The 6,706-nt window shown below is 42.0% G+C and overlaps 1 long non-coding RNA gene across 1 annotated transcript; it reads right to left on the minus strand.

Moving 5' to 3' along the window:
* Positions 1-330: 330 nt before the first annotated feature.
* On the minus strand, positions 331-1,352 carry LOC147611667 (uncharacterized). Its single transcript, XR_015263777.1, has 2 exons — positions 899-1,352; positions 331-730 (listed from the first exon to the last, which is right to left on the minus strand). It is a non-coding gene; the product is annotated as an uncharacterized LOC147611667 (long non-coding RNA).
* Positions 1,353-6,706: the final 5,354 nt, after the last annotated feature.

Below are 6,706 nucleotides of genomic sequence, written 5' to 3' on the forward strand. Positions count from 1 at the left end.
GTAAAATGGCATATTTTAACATCTATATATTAAATGCAAAAACGATGATGTTCGACATTGAGATTTGTTTGCCCTAGAAACGATGTTCGGCAAGAGATCTGTTTGCCCTAGATTCACATCTAAGATGAAATCCAAATTCAACATTTGATGTGGATTATTTATGACAAGACAATTGTGCAAACAAATATTAGATGACTCAATAAATTAATATTTATTTGATTTCAAACCTCTTTCCAATCCACGAGAGGAATTTGGTAGAGTAGGATAGGCAAGTCTCTTCAAAGTGTGTAAGAATCCCATGTTTGTAAATAAATATATTGAACTCTAGGATTAGGAATGAATAACGAAATGAATAATCAAATGTATGGACTCAATACATTGAACTCTAGGATTAGGAATGAATAACGAAATGACTAATCAAATGTATGGACTCCCTACTACTACGACTTTGTACAGTCAATAGTAAAAGCATAGTTACAATATCTATTTTGGATTAGCCCAAAATGGCAGCAACAAGAAGCCAGAAAAAGGCCACTGAAGCAAACCCCATTGGGGCCATAACAGGTGCGCCTGATGTTGGGGATGGCGCAGGGGAGACACTCTGGCCCATCACGCTTTCACCGCTCATAAGAGTAAAGACCACCACCAGAATGAGGGCAATGGAAGAGGCCATGGTGGCTACTGATCCCTTCATGTGAAGAAAAGCCATTGTTTTCGTGTAGAAGAAGTGCTGCAAAATCCAAAAAGATACCCAAAAAAAAAAACAATGAGCGGGATTTTTCAAAAAAATTCAAACCCCCTCTTTCTCTCTCATACACGCGCGCGCACGAGCGAGCGTGCACGGAGAAACACACAGACAAACACACAACCACAGAGGGAGAGAGAGAGAGAGAGTTACAGCTCAGAGATTGAGATGCGAGACGATTTCACGATCTGCAAGCGGTTGGTAATATGGTAAGCGAGGGAGTTGTAAAACTGTGTGTGTGACGATCTCACGATCTGCAGGCGGTTGGAAATGAGAGAGGGGAGGAAGGGAGTTGTGAAACTGTGTGTATGCAGAAGCTGTGGATACACAAGGGATGTCCCGAGGTTCTATATATGCCTGGGTGTGAGCTGTGAGCTGGCCGGTGTGGGGCTTTGCAGGATCTGCACGCGTGAAAGAGCTGGCTGGCACATCGCCGGAAGCACGAAGGAACCGCCTCTCTCTCTCTCTCTCTATAATAATACTAATGAGAGAGAGAGAGAGAGAGAGAGAGAGAGAGATCTGTTGAATGAGTCCAAAAAGAATTGGAACCTTCAACGTTCGGTTGCAAGCGTGCGAGAGAGGTTGGCACGTCCCCTGAAATGCACAAAGAAACCGCCCCTAAGCTTAAATATTTTACTAATATTATATCTTTTACACGCGTCTCTCATACCAACCCCCCGCCTTTGTGTACGCTGTGGTACATGCATAGGGCCGTAGGCCACATGGCGCTTACACGTAGGGATTTTTTCTTTTTTCTTTTTCTTTTTTTTGGGGGGGGGAGAGAGAGAGAGCGCGCGCGCTGTTGAATGAGTCCGAAAATTGAAAACTTCAAAGTTCGGTTGCAAGCGTGCGAGAGAGGTTGGCACGTCCCCTGAAAAACTGCCCCTATACATACTGACAACAAGTGTTCCTATGAATATTTTACTAGTATATATCTTTTACACGCGTCTCTCACACCACGCGCCTTTGCCTACGTTGTGGTACATGCATAGGGCCCTAGGGCACATGGGTGCTCGCTCACATGTAGGGATTTTTTCTTCTTTTTTTTTGTTCGGGAAAAGGGGTAAGAATCTTTATATATATATTTTTGGGGAAGCCGAAGCATCTTTTTTTTAAAACAAATTGACACCACATTAAGGAATATCAAATTCCAAAAAATCCAAAAATGCTCCTTTCTCCCTAGCCCCATCTCTCCCTCTCGTATGGAGAGGGAATAAGTTGTGTTTAATAAAGGGTTGATATGGCCGAATGGGTTATGGCCCAATGGTAGCACCCACGCCTCCCAAACTAAACGTGGTGGGTTCTAACCTCTACACTAGAGGTGTTGGCATGTCATTTCAGTACCCACTCTAAACAATAAGAAAATAAAACATTGATGATACTATTTAAATAAGAATAGAGGAAGATTAATGTTTGTAACATATTCAAAACTTCTCCTACCCTAGTGATGCTACCTAACAGAAGGCCTACATAATGTTACACCTCTACGGCGGGTATGGTCCACTTTTAAACCTTGACTTCTCTTTTACAACCAGCAATTTTCAATCCTTGATACCTCCAAGAGAAATAAACAAAAGGAGGGGGATTGCATTTCAACCTTGGTGCTTGTGTTTGCCTTTTTGTGTGGATGTGTCCATTGGTGTGTGTGTGTGTGTGTGTGTGTGTGTGTGTGTGTGTGTGTGTGTGTGTGAGAGAGAGAGAGAGAGAGAGAGAGAGTGGAGGCATGCACTCTCATTCCAACTTTTTTAACCTATTGGATTTTTAAGGCAAGTAGACTACTCAATCTTTTTCAAGCTTATGTATTCTTACTTTAGTTGTTGGTCCCATTCAAAAAAGTTACACAACATTTTGTATACTACTCAAATTCTACATGACTCCCAAACAGGTTTTATATCAGTAAAACAATAATGCAAAAATATAAGGGTTTGGCACCTAGCCACCATAGGCTTCAAAGCCACCCACCAAGCTAGACACTGACACAACCCTAGCAAGCATGTGCATCCCATACCATGCACCCCTAGCCATCTCGGTTGTCACTAGCACTTGCTCACCACCATTGGTAGGAACTACCCATAAATGAGCCATAATCCCAACTTTATAGCTACTTTGACAAGGTCACACTACTATAAGAATACTAACACTAGCCACATTATGTTGACACAACATGAGATAATGTTCTCCCCCTCCTAACGAGAGGAAAACTGGGAGACAAAGTCTATATATTGGTGTGGAATTGAAGCAACATTCTCCCAAGTGTTGTCTTCATCAGAATCTCTCCATCTAATCAACCACTTGACAATAATCCAATTCCTAAGTGTACGATTCCTACGAACATGGCCACTTGTTTGTGGGAAACAAAGATAGATAGATCCTTAAGTATTGTGACCTCTTGGTCAGAAATTAAGTTTTCTCCTACACCGTGCACCTCTTTTAGTCTACTAACATGAAAGATAAGATGCAGCACATGTAGCTCATCTAGGGGATACAACTTATAAGCAACCTCATTAATCTTTTCCAAGATCATATAAGGTCAAGCGAATCTCGGAGACAACTTACAAAATTTTCTAATCGTCATTACCTAAGAGTCTTTTGGGATTCTCAAGTAAACCCATTGACATTTTTTTAGAACACTATCTTTTGGTTGACATAAAATTGTGCTCTATCCTGCGCACTTTTTATGCTCTCTTGTAAACTACAACATGTCTTGCTATTTTTTCAAGAAATCATAGCACCAACTTGGATTTTCTCTAAGCCAATCATCCACGAGGCTCTAGGCTAAAAGCCATGCATGAGCATAAAAGGGCTCATCTTAGTAGAAGAATGCTTAGCACTATTATAAGCAAACTTTACTAATGGAAGACAATCTTCCCAATTAGACTACCTCAAGTAAACATATGCACGTAGCATGCAAACGATGAGCTTCCCACCTCCACCTTCTCCACCAAAGTCCCGTATGCCTTTGACACCACCCTCACCATGCTCTTCTTCCAAAACACCCATCTCCTTCACCACGAGCCTTCCACCATCTTTCAATTCCCTCACCACATCCTTTGCCTCAACCTCCAGTCTTGGTATCAAATCCTTACCTTCTATGACCATGCCTGGATGAGGGGGACTTCATCAACCTTTTTGTTCCCCACGGATATGCCCTACCTTGCATCCACATATATCATCAATAGGGCCATTGTTAGTGGATATGCAAATGCATGACTGGCACGATGTGGATGAGGTCTATTGCCATCTCACCATACAGGCACAAGCATGGTCTATGGACCCATTGGCATCGTCGCCTTATATCATAGAATTTAGAAGCAGTTGTAACTTATGCACACTAGTAAGCACCACCTTTTTAACACTGCATGTGGCTTACCCCCAAGACATCTCAATAGATGAGGAATACAGGGAGGCACTCGAATTTTACCGATCCATGAATATTTCACTCGAGGTAAATGGATGAGGAAGAGAACACACCACTGACATTGTTAAGGGCAAGGATGATGATGATGCATCTGATAGCAAAAATATGTTTGAAGAAGGCTCCCTACTAGTAAGATCAATTGTAGGTGCCAAGAAAAAGAACATGTCTGAACTCCCTTCCCCTAGACCAACCCTCTACATCTTCTCCCCTCTCCTTGCATTCACCTCACCACCTACCACTCCTCCTTGGATTACCCCACATACCCCTCTCCTTGCATTCACCTCACCACCTACCACTCCTCCTTGGATTACCCCACATACCTCTCTCCAGCACACCTCCCTCCCCTCTCTCATCTCCGAAGCCATCCCCACCTACCTCTCCACCACCACTTCCCTCCCCCCTCTCATCTTTAAGTCATCCCCACCACTTACTTCTCTAGGAGGCGTCCTCAAGGGACTCACCAAGGCCTCAACCTTGCAAGCTAATCATCACCCCTATCTCCTATCACACATCTTGGAAGAAGTTGAAATCGTAGAACCCCCCACCCACTGGAGAGAGTAGTAGATCCACCCTTTGATTTCCCATTCAACTAGCATGATCCTCTTGATGGGATTGATATATTGATAGAGCCCTCATAATCTTGGACCAGCGGGGGCACAGGCGACAGTACTCGGACCCTACCCCCCACACCGATAGGATTAGTGATTACCTCGATATATGCCTTATCAAGCTTTATCTGGAAATGAAGTTCAATCAATGGTCTATATCTCATCACAAGAGGGTCCATGGGGGATAAAAATGACCACAAGCTAGGGTAGCCCCAATAATGCACGACCTCATGGGGGAGCAACCTATGTGGGCAATGACCCTACCTTCTCCAAGCCAATTATTAGAAGAAGCAATACTATGCTCCAAGGTATCTCAAGATTAGTGCTATTTATTTCCTAATTGAATGACATAGATAGGTATGGACCTCTTTGAGAAGGAGCTATGAGAAGAACCTAAAGCTATAGCTCAATTTCCTAAGGATACCTCCACCTCAACCATCCTACTCCTACATGAAGAATGGATGCTTCACACAATGCAAAAGTTCATCCAAGATTACAATGTAATGTCGGGCCGTGATATGGCATCATCATCCACTTTTTCAAGCTCATTATCGTTCTTTTCGTGGAGTTCCCTAATTGGCATGCATTTATTGAAGGTCAACATGGGCATGGACTTTGACATCAACAAGGGTCCAATCCTTTGCCAAATACTCCATTTTTATAAGCAAGAATAGTGGGGATGTAAGGCTAGCGCATGCTCACATTCAAAGATATGTTCAAGATAGCCTTCTAGACATCCTACAAAGCCTTTCATTGATCAACCCACAAGTACACAAAGTCCCTCTTTGACTTCTACTGAAACTTTAGCGGCTTCTACCACTAGCCTCCTTAAAGCCTCACTGTCGATTAGGAGGACGAAACCATGATTATTACAAAGGACGGTATGTTAACTACATTGGCTAACATTAGTCCAAAATGCATGGCATATCTTCAAGCCATATTTTTGTATCGTGTAATAATGTGCTTTATGCAAAATGATTATGGGAATCCCTAAGCTTACGACTTGTGTAATGTGAGTGGAAGATAGTCAAACACTGCTGGGATGGCGAAGATACAAGAAAAGATCTAGGAAATAAGTGGATAAGCACACAAAGGACCTAGAAGCCAAGGAGTCCATGCTGCTTAATTTACAAATAGGTCCAGAAGGGAGAAAAATGCAAGGAAGGATTCGGCACAAGATAAAGTCTGATACTAACTGATCTATGGAAAAGCATGAATGCTAGAAAGTCTCTACCACACAAGGTAAATTCTAGATACAGAACTAATTTATACAAAACCATAGATGCCTTCAAGACATCAATGAAAAATGCATGCCAATATTTGAGAGATCTAGTGGATCATGATATGCATGGCTAGTGTAATTCACCAGACAGCTAGGTGGAGATCCGAGAATTTATGAATCAGTAGGATAAGGTGCCAACACTACAACCTCAAGCACTAAACCAAGATAGAATCGAACCTAATAGTGACTAGTCACCTATGCATGTAATGCACTTTAATGCTATCATGAGCGTTCACTCATGCACTATTGGTGGACATGCAAATGAGTACTTTAATTCACATAGCTAAGTCTTCCTTGCACTATAACTAGAACTAGGCTCTTTTGACTCATGTTTGAAAGCCTTTTAGATTATTCTCTAGCTCAATTCTAAAAGCCTTCCGGACTATTCTTTGGATCCTATCCAAAATGAATTATTCTCTAGCTCATCTAGACTAATTATCAAAATGTCCCCATTTCATGCAGACTAATGTTGGTGGGTATGTTTTTCCCACTTATGGCATTGGGCATAGATGGATAACTAGGCTAGATGACGTTAGGACTAGTGTTCCCAAAATCACTAAATTGTTAGGTCTTGACAAGAAAGTGATAATAGTTCTAAAAATGATGATAGAAATCAAGATAGGCATCAAGATTACTTTGACATATGCTAGTGT

Source organism: Cibotium barometz, chromosome 47 (assembly GCF_041138505.1).
Source record: "Cibotium barometz isolate CiBa-2024 chromosome 47, ASM4113850v1, whole genome shotgun sequence".
NCBI classification, from domain to species: Eukaryota; Viridiplantae; Streptophyta; class Polypodiopsida; order Cyatheales; family Cibotiaceae; genus Cibotium; species Cibotium barometz.